We start from the raw sequence: 14,840 nt of genomic DNA, 5'->3' as shown, positions 1-14,840 counted from the left end.
TGATCATGAATCCGGCCCTAGTGAACCAAATCCTCCTCCAAGACCCATTCAAATCTCTGCAACAATGTTGTATAGAAATCCTACATATAAGAAGTCATATGATAAAGATTTTCTTCTTAGGAAAGTGGCCAAAGGAAAAGTTCTATCACACACAATTTGTGACGACCTCAACCTCAACACCTATAAACTCTTTGATGCTATTGGCCTTGGTTCATTTGTTGGGATGAACAACAAGTATTATCCCAGACTTGTGCAATTATTCTACACCCACCTTGAGAAAATGCCCGGTGTAAAGAAATTCCAATGCTATGTGGCTGGAATGGATTTCCATCTAGATGTTAGCAGCATTGCCAGAATTTTTCATCTCATGGATGGTATTAAATTCTACTCACCCCAAAGATGGTTCAATGGGAAAGGTTTTGACAAACTAGAAGCAATTCGTCAAATGAGCTATGATTCCTGCACTACCAATACCAAAGAGGTCAAATCTAAACAATTAACCATGGAAGCTCGCTTGATCCACAAAATCATTGCCTACTCCATTCTTCCTAAAACCGGCAGTCGCTCAAAAGTCTCTCACATGGAAATCTTTTTGATTTGGTGTGTCTTGAATGGAAAAGTCTTTGATTTGGCATACATCATCTTTCATCACATGTTGGCATGCAAGAACAAGAAAAAGACTCCACTCTATTATGCCATGGCTCTCACTCACATTTTCATGGATAAAAATGTTCCACTTGACAAAACTGAATCAGCCAAACTAGGCCCAAGAGATATACTCGATGCCTTCAATCTGGACTCAATGGGGCTAAAAAGGGATTCAAATGGCATGTGGTTTTATCCAAGGCAAAGAAGGTTCGAAGAGGCTAGAGCTAGAGAAGAAGAGATTGAGGATGTTGATGATGGGGATGAAGAAGATCATGAAAGTGATGATAGTGCTGAAGATGAGGAAGTTCCTGCTCTAAATTGCACCAATCGTGATCTTTTGTTGGATATTCTCAAAGGCACTCGTCAAAACCAAGCCACTCTTGAAAAACAACAAACTTAACTTGACGAAATGCACATGCAATCGCTCATCTTAATGAGGATTTTACAGTATTTCTAAACAAATATGGACATTCCTCTCCTTAGATCAGTATCCCCCCGCTTCAAACTTTTTTTGTGTGTGTGCACTTATTTGCTATATTTGCTTTGGAGAAGCATTTTTTTTGCTATGCTTTATTTACTTATGTCATTTACTATTGAAGTCCTTATCATAACCTATGGTAGTTGTGTCCTAACTCTCCTTCTGTATTGACTTCTGCCATCTATAAAATGTCATATTTGCTATTTATTTGCCCTTCATAGATGAAATTTTTTTTGAGATGACAAAGGGGGAGACAGATGTGTTATGTGTTACTATGCTATGTGTCTATTCTATTGCTTGTTAATATCTTGATAGAAGCATATTGATAGGGGGAGACCTCTAAAAAGGTCTGTGAAATTTAAATGCTATCAAATTGTCCAAAATAACTGTTGTAGAATCAAGCATGATATGATTTTCAAGATATGCTTATTGATAGGGGGAGCATTCTTTCAAATGCAACTCCACTTTGTCAATAAACACATCAATGTTTTGTCATCATCAAAAAGGGGGAGATTGTTGGCCTAAGAATTTTTTTTCTAAAGGTCAATCTTATGTTTTGATGATTACAAACCATTAATGATGTTTAAGAACTAATATTTTCATTGAGTGATGTATAGATGATTAATATCCAATCCTCAGTGATAAGCTAAAAGATCAATTTAAGCATTTCAAGTACTCAAGCAATGGATTCAAAGAAGCTTCAAAGTTGCAAGAAATCAAAGAAAATCTCAGGCTTCAAATATCACTCAAGCATTTCAAAGGAAGACATCAAGTCTTCATCAAGCCTAATCAATCATGTTCAAGAAATGAAGAAAATGGTAGATAGGATGGTGAGAGCTTTAGACTTAATGTTAAAGTTTATTTGAATATTTTTTGAAGCTCAAGTTTTTAGGTTCATGCATACTCATTCGAAATTCAGTTTTTAAAATACCTAAAATCTATTCCTGAACCTTATATATACAAGCTACATATCAATAGGAAGTGCACAGGACTCGGTTTATTTTATTTTTAGTCTTGCACAGTATTGGAGCCGGCTCCACTCAAGATAGAGCCTGCTCTCTTTATTCCAGTAGCTTAAATTGGCTCGTAGAACAATTTTTTCTTGGAAAGAGCCGCCTCCCAAATATTGGAGCCTGCTCTACTAATATTGGAGCCTCCTCTACTTAATATTGGAGCCTCCTCCACTTTTACAAAAAGCCGGCTCCTTTGAGAGATCTGAAATTCTAACGTCAATTTTTGCATTTAATTCCTCCAACCACTTCTAACAGATATATTGAGTTACGGATTTCTTTAAATACAGAGGGCTTCTCTGCTGAACCAATTACACCACTTGAAAGAACATTCAATAAGAGTATTCAAGAGCATTCAATAGCCATAAATTCTTTCTCTGAGCTTTCATTCATCTATTTCTACATTCTCTCATCCTAGAACTTGAGCTTCATTAATATTCTTATTAACTCTAGTTGTGAGCTTACATTTGTACATCTATTGAGAGAGATTCAATCTTGTATTTCATTTACAAACTTTGCTACAATCTTGAAAGGGTTGGTGTGACCCAAAAGAAGCCTAGGAGAAAGGTGTTCTCCTAGCAAGGAAAAAGAAGCAAGGTTTTGCTTCAAATTGAAGGTTTGCTCTCCACCATTAAGGAGAAGCTCTAGTGAATTTGGGAAGTCTCAAGGGGGACCTTGAGCCGAGGAGTAGGAGTTTCTGAACCTCGCTAAATCACCGAGTCATAGTTTACAATCTCTCATCTCTATCTCTCTTATACTTGTGCCATATACTGCTTGAATGTTTCAATTCCTCTGTGCGTAACAGTTTGTTAGATTTCATATTTTATAAATTGCAAAAATTGGCCATTGACTCTATTCACCCCCCCTGTAGAGTCAATTAGTGACTAACATAACCAACCTAATTAGGCGTTCCATTCTTAGCTTTTCACAAAGCGATGGGGAACAACTCCATGAGACTTGGGAGAGACTTCAAGATCTCCTTAGGAAATGTCCGCACCACCTAATTCCAAAATGGTAATTGGTGCAAGCTTTCTATGCTGGGTTAACCGACCCACATAGATTCATGGTTGACTCGTCATATGGAGGGATGTTCTTGTCTAAAAGTGCGGATGAGGCGTGGACCTTACTTAAGAATTTTAGTGAAAACTCATTGTAACATAATTCTTGTAGTGCTCCAACCTCAACCAACGCAAAGAACACCAACCTATGTCAACCGAAGACAATGAGGGAAGAGTCTTCTCAAGTAGATGCCATAGCTCATAAATTATATCAATTAATGGCACCACATCTCTCTCCTTCCTTGTCTCAAAATTCAGCCAGTGTTGTGTGTGCATCATGCACTAGTCCTTTCCATCTCTCGGAAGATTGCCCCACACTGGAGCAATTTTCTAGTCCCAATTAAGAGCAAGCAAATGCGATGTTTTCAAGGCCCAAAAACAATCCTTACTCCAATACCTACAATCCGGGATGGAGAGATCATCCGAATTTTTCGTGGAGGCAACAAGCCCCACAAAATTCACAATTTCAAAATCAAGGGCATCAAAATCAGTCCTCTTCTCAATTTCAAAATAGGCAATTTCAGGCCTCTTCAAGTTACCGCCCACCCTATAATCCAAATGTTTCTACTCCAGCTTCTGTGTTTCCAACTGATGAAATTCTCGCTCTGAACAAGCAAATGATTGAATCTCTAAATAAGCAAATGATAGAATCAAACAAGCAGCTGTTGACATCATTGCAGTCCACTCTCCAAGTGGTTCATTCACATACTTAGTGTAATACCCCTAATTTCAAAAGGGATAAAAATGGAATTTAAATTTTATTTGTGTGCATTTTAAATTGATTTTGTATCTATATGCTTATGTGTCCAATTGTTGTTTATTTTAATTCATTGTGTTATTTTTTTTAATTGTTTGTTTGTTTTAATTAAGGGTGTAATTCTTTATTTGTTGGTTTATTTTAATTAATTGTTTTATTTATTTTATGTGTTTTAAGTGATTCGTTGCTTGCTTATTTGATTTAATTAATGGGTTTTATTAAATGAATTATTTATTAAGTATTTAATTTTTGAACAGGGTAATTATGTATTTCCCATTAACTAGGGTTTTAGATACGTTTTAGTTAGGGTTTTTGGAGCCGCCTTATAAGCATCTGATATGTAACTAAACTGGGTTACTTTGTGGGCCGACGAAGTTAGGGCTCTGTGGATTAGGGTTTTAATCTTGCAATTATAAATACCTCAGTATATGTTAAACCTAGGGTTACATATTGTCGTAGCTTTTACACGGAAAAGTCTACCAAATAGAGAAAGTTACAGAGGGAGTTTTGGTGAGAACAGAGTAGTTTGTGAGAATTTCGACTGGGGTTCCAAGGTTTAACCAAGGAGAAAGAATGAGCAGAGGTTCTAGGAGGTTAGACAAGTTCAGTGGATGTCGAAACAAAACTGAGACCAACGGCAACAAGGGTTTGTTTGCAAACCTATTCAGGCAAGTTCTATCTTCCTCTTTCCCTTTGAGCCGTGTTCTGTGCACCTAGATATGCTCTAGGGTTTTAAGGAAATTAACAACTAAATCATTCATGTATGTTATACATCAAATTAATCATATGTATGCTTTGAATTATTTCTGTGATGATTTCTGCAATATCTGTTACAGTGCATGCAAGTTGGTTCAGTTTTATGTCCTTTAAGCATGAGGGTTCTGGTCGTAGTTTTGTCTCTGTTTTTTTATTGCAACTACTGTAAACTACGTATGGAAAGACTACGGGAGTTATGTAAATCTCATAAGAGGGTTGCTATTAATATTTTAGATCTCTGTTGCTTTTAGCTTCGTTGTAATCTATGCAGGAGGTTTCAGTTTTTGCACAAGTTTACTTCTGTTAATTGATTTAAATTGCTATAATCAAACCTTGGGGATGCTATCAGGAGGGTATTAGATCCTTTAGATCAGTTTAAGAAACAAGCTGAGGGGTAGGAATTGATCGGAGAAGGAGCAGATTGACGAAAACGGAGCAGAGACTGAACTGGAGGCTCTCAAGAGGGAGAGAGCCGGCTCTAGGAAGTCAAGAGCCGGCTCCCCTTCAGCAAGAGCCGGCTCCTAGGGGATTGGAGCCGGCTCCAATAGGGGAAGAGCCGGCTCCTCCATTCCAAGAGCCGGCTCCAATTTATTTTTACGTCCAGAAAGTGGTTTTAGGGCTCTGTTTGGTGTTTTGAGCACTGTTTGGGCTTCTGAGTGATTCTAATGAACTGTAGGGACTTAACAGAGGATCTAAGTAGTTAATTTTAAGTGTTATTAAACTTAATGTTGCATGGTTTAAGTCTTTAAGACAAAGGATGAAGCAGTGTAAAAATATACCACGGTGTATGCTACTAACAGAGAAAGGAACTAAATGGCTTGATTAAATTTTAGAAATTTAATAAGACTTCACGGGGGATTAAATAGTTAATTTTTGGGTGTTATTAAGACCCTAAATTAATTTAAGGTTAATTCTAAATTAACGGATCAAACTGTATAACACTTATGTAAAATTGTATACGGTTGGTGGATGAATGAAGTTTTAAATGCTTAAGCTTATTTTTAGGCATTCCAGTGGGATGTAATATATTTATTAAATGGTCTTAAATATATTATGGGGTCATTGATGTGTTAGATGTAATCTATGCAGGCTCTGGATGTTAGTTGTTGATTTATTAAATCATCCCCTGCAACTGTATGGTTAATTGTTTGGATTTAAATTGCTGAAACATTTAAAAATCTTCTGTAATTAATTGGATATTGGTTTTGGATTTTAAATTGCTGTACTATCATTCGTAGTCTGTAATTTACATGGTTTTGGTTTTAAGTTGTTGAAATACTAAATACTATTCTACAACGATGTGGATGGTTGGTTTTGGACTATAAATTACATGCTTATTATTTATGCCTTGTAATTTACCTGGAATTATGTATTGGAACATAATTGCTGAATTCTTATACTTAATTTGGTCAATTATTTGGAATCATATATTGGATTATAATTGTTGAATTCTTATATTAAATTTGACCAATTATTTGGAATTATGTATTGGATTTTAATTGCTGAATTCTCACATTAAAATTCTGTCAATTATCTGGGTTTGGTTTTGCATTGTAAATTACTTGCTTATCATTTGAATGTTGTAATTTACATGGATATGGAGGATGGTATGCACCGGTATGGGACGGTGGCATACTAGGTATGGTTTAGCTCAAAATGCTAATTCCTACCTTATGGATTTTAATTGGTGAACAGTATGACTGGTTCTATCAATTATATGGACTTTGTGGATGGTATGCACCGGTATGGGACGGTGGCATACTAGAGACAGACTGATTTAAATACTCAGTCCTACCTGGTTTGGAATAAGGGAACGGGTTGTTAAATAAATCCTCCTTATATATTTATAAGTCGGTACGGTTGAATACGCCGAATGACTTATTGGATTTCTTGTGAATGGTTAGGAACGGAGTTTAGATATATATGTTTATGGTACCACGAGTTGAGCTTGAGTCTCAAACTTGTTGGTTAGGGTGCGTATATGCAGTGGATGTGTAGCTGGTTATAGTAGGTTGGGTGTACCCTGTTAGGTCTAGGTACTCATGCCCACCTTTGGGTGCGTATTCGCATGTTGCCTTCTATTCAGGTTGAGACCCCTACTGTAGTTCAGTGAATGTCCCATAGTGTGGATATATATATGTATGGACTAGATAGATATTGTGAGGTATCTATGGTGTATCTGCGTATCGGGTCACTGTATGGATTGCAGTTAGATTAGAACTTGCTAGTGGGCCTGACCCACCCTTTTATTATTATTTTTTTTCAGGTGTTCGTCAGTTCTGGGCTGTAGAGCTTGATCGTGCTGAGCAGATACAGTTATTCACTCTACTGATGGCGTAGGATTTTATTTCATGTTAAGACTTGAGTTTTGTTCCAGTCTTTTGAGTACCATTGGATATTTTTAGGGGTCCACTAGATGGATTCCCGAGTTGTATAAATTGGAGAACGATTTCCATTCGTGGTGGATCAGTTGTATCAAAAATAGTTTTAATTATCAATGAAATTATTTATTCTGAGGTTTTCAATTATTGGATTATCATTCTAGATTCTTTTCAGCAAAATTTTATTCATTCTTGTTTTCTATATTGTATTCTGTGTTCATTAAATTGCTAATTGTTTTGATATCCTCGGGTAGTCGGGCGTGGGCCTGGCCAACCCGCATCCGGAAATCCGGGGGTATCACACTTAGTCCATAGCTAAACTTGAGAATCAAGTGGGACAAATAGCTACTTCAATGAACCAACTTCTTCAAAGAGATAAGGGAAAGCTTCCCGCTCAAACCTTTGAGAATCCTAGAGGGATGCATGTGATTAATGAAGCCCCCCTCCTAGTGGGCCTACTCATGAACAAGTCCAAGCAATCACCACCCTTAGGAGTGGTCAAATTGTGGACAACAAGGTTGATGGAGGAAAAGATGAAAAAGTTCTTCCTCCTAAAAAAACAAATTCAAGCTCATCTAATCCAAATTTCACTCCTGAAAATCCAAAGTCTCGCACTGAAAATTCCAAACTTGTGACGCCAAATGTGGAGACTTCTTATGAGCCTAAGGCTCTGTTTCTTCAACGTCTCCAAGAGTCAACACATTTTGGGAACAAAAATTGTAAAATTCAAGACATGTGGGAAGTCTTCAAGCAAGTAAAGATCAACTTAACTCTTTTGGATGCTATCAAACAAATCCCTTCCTATGCAAAATTTCTCAAGGATTTGTGCACTCAAAAGCGCACTTCCAAAAATTACTTGCCAAAGAAGGTAAGATTAACTGAAAATGTGAGTACAATCATTCAGCACAGCATACCTCCAAAGTATAAGGATCCTGGTGCCCTAACCATCTCATGTGTCATTGGTGACAACAAGATAGAGAGGGCCCTCCTTGACTTAGGGGCTAGTGTGAACTTGATTCCATATTCAGTTTATTTACAACTTGGGTTAGGAGATCTTAAGCCAACCTCCGTGGTCTTGCAACTTGCCGACAGATCGGTTAAGCATCCACGAGGCATTCTTGAAGATGTCATAATCAAAGTGGACAAATTCTACTTCTCGGTAGACTTTGTGGTTCTTGATACGATACCGGTCCATGATCCAAAGAAACATATTCCTGTGATCCTCGGTAGGCCTTTCTTAGCTACAGCTAATGCTTCGATAAATTACCGAACCGGGGTGATGGATATTGCCTTTGGAAATAAGCAAGTCAAATTCCATATTTTCCATACAACTCAACATCCTTTCGAAGAGGATGATTGTTTTCTCATCGATGTGGTAGATGAAGTGGTCGAAGAATCTCTCCCCTTCATTCTAAGCAAAGATCCTTTGGAAACTTGCATGTCTCACTTTGATTTTGCAAACTTTGATATCAACCAATCCATCCAAGAAGTGAATTCTTTGCTCGAAATTGGTGCTATCATGGACTTTCCTCATTGGAAGGTACCAAAAGAACCACATCCTCAACTTTCCACTATTCATCCGGTCCCTTCCTTGAAATCTCCACCACAACTTGAGTTAAAGCCGCTCCCGGCCCACCTCAAGTATGTGTTTCTTAGTGCAAATCAAACTCTTCTAGTCATCATTGCATCAGACCTTTTAAAGGACCAATAAAATAGCCTTTTAGCAGTGCTACAAGAGCACAAAGAAGCTATTGGCTGGGCAGTGGCTGATTTGCAAGGAATCGACCCTTTTATTTATATGCATCACATTCATATGGAGGACAACGCTAAACCTTCTAGAGAGGTGCAGCGCCGGTTGAATCCCAACATGAAGGAAGTGGTCATGAAAAAAGTGATTAAGCTACTAGATGCGGGAATCATCTACCCTATCTCTGATAGCAAATGGGTGAGCCCTACTTAAGTTGTTCCCAAGAAATTCGGCCTCACCGTTGTTGAAAATTCAGCGGGAGAGCTCATGCCACAACGCACCACCACCGGGTGGCATGTGTGCATTGACTACCGAAAACTTAACTCTACCACTAGGAAGGATCATTTTCCACTTCTATTCATTGATCAAATCCTAGAGAGGCTAGCCAACCAAAGCTACTACTGTTTCCTTGATGGTTATTCCGACTGTAACCAAATGGCAATTGATCCTCAAGATCAAGAGAAGACCACATTCACATGTCCCTTTGGAACCTTTGCATACAGACGCATGCCCTGTGGGCTATACAATGGACCGGCAACCTTCCAAAGGTGCATGATGATCATATTTTCCGATATGGTTGAAAAGTTCTTGGAAGTATTCATGGATGATTTTTTCGTCTTTGGATCTTCCTTTGACTCATGTCTCCACAATCTATCCCTTGTGTTTCAAAGATGCAAGGAGACAAATCTGATTCTAAGTTAGGAAAAGAGTCATTTTATGGTCCAAGAGGGCATTGTCTTGGGACATGTCATTTCAAAAAGGGGAATTGAGGTTGACAAAGTTAAAGTCAAGTTGATCTCTAACCTTCCTTCTCCAAATTCTGTCCGTCAAATCCGTTCCTTCCTTGGACATGCTGGCTTTTATAGCCGCTTCATCAAAGATTTTAGCAAAATCTCTCGGCTCTTGTGTAATCTTCTTGCCAAGGATGTTCCTTTCAATTTTGATGAAGCCTGTTTGGATGCTTTCAAGAAGCTACGCACTCTTCTCTCATCTGCCCTCATCATGAAACCGCCTAACTGGTCTCTTCCATTTGAGATCATGCTTCCGCATGCCATCTATTACGCTAGTAAAACTCTTTCTGATGCTCAGTTGAATTACACCACCACTGAAAAAGAATTGCTAGCTGTGGTATGTGCCTTGGATAAATTCCGTTCTTATCTTCTTGGATCCAAGGTCATTGTTTTTTCAGACCATGCCGCTCTTAGGCATTTGCTCTCTAAAAAAGAGACCAAACCCTACTTAATTCGATGCATACTCTTACTCCGAGAGTTTAACATTGAAATCCGGGATAAAAAAAGGACAGACGATGTTGTCGCTGACCATCTCTCTCATTTACTCATTGAGAAATCTTCTGAATTTGCAGCAGTTCGTGATTCCTTCTCGGATAAGCAACTGTTTCAGATTTCCCACTCAAATTTTCCTTGGTTTGCGGATATTGTCAACTACCTTGCGATAGGCAAAATTTCGTCCAAATGGTCAAAACAAGAGAAAGACTGGTTCTTCTCCCAAGTCAAGTATTTCTTTTGGGAAGATCCGGAGCTATTCAAGTATTGCCCGAATCAAATTATCCGGCGGTGCATTCCTGAAATTGAATTCTCCAGTGTCCTAAATTTCTACCACACTCTTGCTTGTGGGGGTTACTTTAATGCCAAGAAGACCGTTGACAAAGTCTTTCAAAGCGGATTCTATTGGCCTTCTTTGTTTTGGGATGCTTACAATTTTTGTAAGTCATGTGAGCGTTGCCAAAAGCTCGGATCCATGTCTATAAGAGACATGATGTCCCTAACCCCCATCTTAATCATAGAAATTTTCGATGTGTGGGGAATTGACTTCATGGGACTATTTCCATCTTTTTATGGCTATGAGTACATTCTCATAGTGGTGGATTACGTGTCAAAATGGGTTGAAGCTAAAGCTACCAAAATCAACGATCATAAAGTTGTGGTCAAGTTTGTTCAATCAAACATCTTCAGTCGGTTTGGTACGCCTAAGGCCATCATCAGTGGCGGAGGATCTCATTTTCGAAACCGTTATCTCAAATCCGTCTTTCTTAAATACTCCATCATTCATAAGGTTGCCACACCTTACCACCCTCAAACGAGTGGTCAAGTGGAAGTATCTAATCGTGAGATCAAGCATATTCTGGAAAAAATGGTTCATCCGGACTGCAAAGATTGGTCATTAAGACTAAACGATGCACTTTGGGCCTACCGGACAGCGTATAAGATGCCCATTGACATGTCACCATATCGACTTGTCTTTGGCAAAGCTTGTCATCTCCCAGTCGAGTTAGAGCACCGTGCTTATTGGGCCATAAAATGGTTCAACTTTGATCTTAAACAAGCCGACTCTAATCACAAATTGCAGCTCAATGAGCTTAAGGAAATTCAAAATGATGCATATAAAAGTGCCAAAATTTATAAGGCAAAGACTAAAGCATTTCATGACAAACACATTGCAAACAAGTCTTTTGCCCCTGGACAGAAAGTTTAGCTTTTCAATTCTCGCTTGCAACTCTTTCTCGGTAAACTCCGTTCGCGGTGGGATGGTCTATATGTCATCACATCCGTCTTTCTTCATGGTGCAATTGAACTCCAAGATCTTATCGATGGATCTCTCTTTAAGGTTAATGGCCAACAGCTTAAGCCTTATGTTGATGGCATAGTCCTGATCCGGAAGGTAGAGAAAGTCCTATTGGCAGACCCAATTTACGAGGACTGATGCGCCATCATGCTTCGTCGAGCTATCAACATTAAATTTAGCACTCATGGGAAGCAATTCTTTCAATTTCCAAGCTTCCCTCCTTCAAGTTGCCTTGGCTAAGAATTTTCCGGAAATTAGCTAAGTATAGCCAAAATGTGTCCTCTTACAAAATTGTCTCGAATTGCATTCTAAAAGTCACATGCGGTTTTCTTAGTCATTTTAAGGTCTCGGTACCATTTTCAAAATTTTTTGAGGTCATTACCGTAATTTTCTCGTCTAATCCAAAAATCACGGGAAATTCGGGCATCAAAAATGGCATTTTTTCGAATGAGCTCCGATTCTCGTTCCGAAGGTTTGTCAAGGTGTCTAGGGTCAATAAGAGTTTAAATTTCAAATTTGGGAATTTTTCGATCCTGTCCTGGCCCCCGTTAGGCAAAAATTCAGTCAAAGGAGGAGTCTGCCCAAGCCCTTGCGAGCGCCAGCCAATTTCCCGCGGGCGCCCGCCCAAAAGGGCAATAAGGATCAAGCTTCCGCAGGTGCCCGCCATTAACCTGCGGGCGCCCACCAAAATGGGCAGCCGCATCGTAAATCCAAGGGCGCCCGCCTTGTTATCGCGGGTGCCCGCCGCCCTTGCCAGCATCATTAAAATGGGCATTTCAAGCCCATTTTAACATTCTAAACTTCTCTCTTTCCCTATTCCCTTGCTCCAGCCATACCATTCTTCCTCTCCTCTCATTCTTCCTCTCCTTCAACCATCTCCATCAAACATCCATCTTCCTCATCCTCATCATCTAATCTCATCTTCCATCACCAAGCACAAGGGCCTTTTGGTTTCTCCATTGTTGGTAAGTCCTCTACTCTCTCTTTCTTTCAATTAAAGGATCAATGGAGGACGGGATTGTATATTTGGAGGATTGGTGATTGTTTGGAAGTTGTATATGGTCATTTACAGGGTCAAATTTTTGGGTTTTTCTATCTCTAATCCACCTTTGGCCCTCTTCATTTTTGTCTTTCACACCAGGTGTTCGACAAATTGCCCGAACCAACTTTTTCACTTAAATGGCACCCAAAACCTCTACCAAGCATGCTCACTCATCCGAGGGACCCTCTGGGGAAGCCCCTACGCCAAATTGGGCTGATTGGCCCATCGAAACCGAGGCCAAATTTGTTATTAAAGACAGCTTCAAAGACCATCTAGAAACGGCGTGGGCGGTCAAAGAATTGATGGACCGTGGCCTCTAATCTCTATTCAAGCCATGTGCTACCTCGTACTATCCGTGCATAGTCCGCCAATTCTTCTCAAACATGTTTTATACATGTGCAGACCCGGACATCATTAAGACTACTATTGATGGCACCATTTTTGAATTCAACATTCATGACCTTGCCATGGCTTTGGCATGTCCATTGGAGTCCCGGGTGGATGAGGCGGGCCTGCCTCTATACGTTGAGCCTCCGGTTAATCTGAATTTAGCAGACATTGTGGAGGAAATTTGCCACAACCAGTATACCGGCACTCGAACCACAAGCACAAATAAATCATTCCTTCCGTACCGACTCTGGTTCGTGGACTCCGTCTTGGCCAAAAATGTCCTCCCCGTCCTTAAGCATTCTGAAAGCAAAAAAGGCTTTTCTGAGCTCCCTCCGTGAGGTGGAGAAGGGGCATTGGTTTTCTATCCCGCAGCTTGTTTGGGAACAATTTCTTAAGGTCTACAATGACCTAATTGTGCTGTAGATGAGCAATGCCATCACTTGGGCATTTCCATTCCCATATCTTGTCACCAGGCTCTTGAAGAACCAAGGGTTCCGGCCACCCCGTCATGAGGAGAAGCTGACGGATGTGTTTAATTTTGACCTTGGGGTTTGGAAGTCTAGCATTGTCCAGCTTAAGACGTCTCGTCAAGCCCGCATTGGTGATGTGCTTGATTGGAGAGCTCCAGCTGTCCCTGTTGCTCCTGCTTCGGCTGCCCTTCCAGCTGCTCCTGTTGCGCCGCCTCCGCTTGCTAAGTCCTATGCCAATTATGTCTCTCTCAATGCTCGTATTGATGCACTTCACATGCGAGTCCGGAACATCGAGCGCTATGTCAAGCAGACTCAAGATGGACAGCAAGTCTTGCAGACCATGCTCCAGACTCTTATTGACCGTGCTCCAGGCGACACCGATGGTTCATCATCCGCTCCGATGGAGTGATTTTATGCTTTCCATATCTATTTTGCTTCTAGTAGTACTATTTGGATTTATTTTGGGCCACTTTTGGCATTTACTTTTAGTTCGTCTTTTGAACTCATAACTGCAATGGTGTTGCTATTTTGCATGAACACTTTGTTTTTAGTTAAATAAATTGCAGTTGTTTATTTTTTTTTTCTCTGTCTAGATTTATATGATGCTTGTTGTGCATCGGTGTGTCTTGACAGGTTTTTCGAACCAAGTTTGGGGGCGCCACTTTTGGAATTCACATGGTGGTCTGTTTACACCGCCATTAATTTTTCCTCCACTTGGTATTATTGCTCTTGTACCCTCCTTTTTCAATTCCAATTCCATTTTTTGTCTTCTTACATTGAGGACAATGTGACATTCAAGTTTGAAGGTACATTATTGCATTTTTGGTATTACATTTTTGTAAAACCATTTTTTTGGGAAGAAATGATAGAGTAATCTTGGAATTGTTGGAGATTGAAGCATGTATTTAATACTTTGTGTATAGAAGCAAATGATAATTTTAAAAATAAAGAAAAATCTGAAATGATCGTGTTGATTCAAACCGGTTTGTATAAATGTTTCAATTAGATTTTCATCGGATTTCATACTCTTCTATGCTTCACACTGCACAGATGCAAATCAGAAACTTCATTGTGAGGCATGTAACTTGATTGACCTTGACCTTGACTCAGTTAATTTGAATTGATGACCCTAATGAATGGATATCTTTGGCATTGAATCTAAAAAAAAAAAAAAAAAAATGAATGATGAAAAATGAATGAGGATAATGACTAGTTTAAGTTCGTAACATTGTTGACTCGAGTTATTAAGCCCTTAGAGTGTCTTTACACTTAGCAACCTAAAGCCATTCGGTTTGGGAGTTGTTGGCCTAACACTTGCTACATGAGTTAGTTAGAAAGCTTAAGGGACTTAGGCATTGCACGGTCATTCACAAAAATAAAAATAAATAAATATGGTTTGTTGGAGTTTGTAGCCTTTCCAATTCAAGTTATTAAGCCCTAGGAGTGTCTTTACACTTAGCACCCTAAAGCCATCTGGTTTGGGAATTGCTGGCCTAACACTTGCTACATGGGTTGGTTAG

This window comes from Cornus florida, unplaced genomic scaffold (genome assembly GCF_030987335.1).
Source record: "Cornus florida cultivar Cherokee Brave unplaced genomic scaffold, ASM3098733v1 CherokeeBrave_3.0.0_Hap2_Chr02, whole genome shotgun sequence".
Lineage (NCBI taxonomy): Eukaryota > Viridiplantae > Streptophyta > Magnoliopsida > Cornales > Cornaceae > Cornus > Cornus florida.
The sequence above is the reverse complement of the archived record's forward strand: the minus strand, read 5'-3'. Positions refer to the sequence as shown.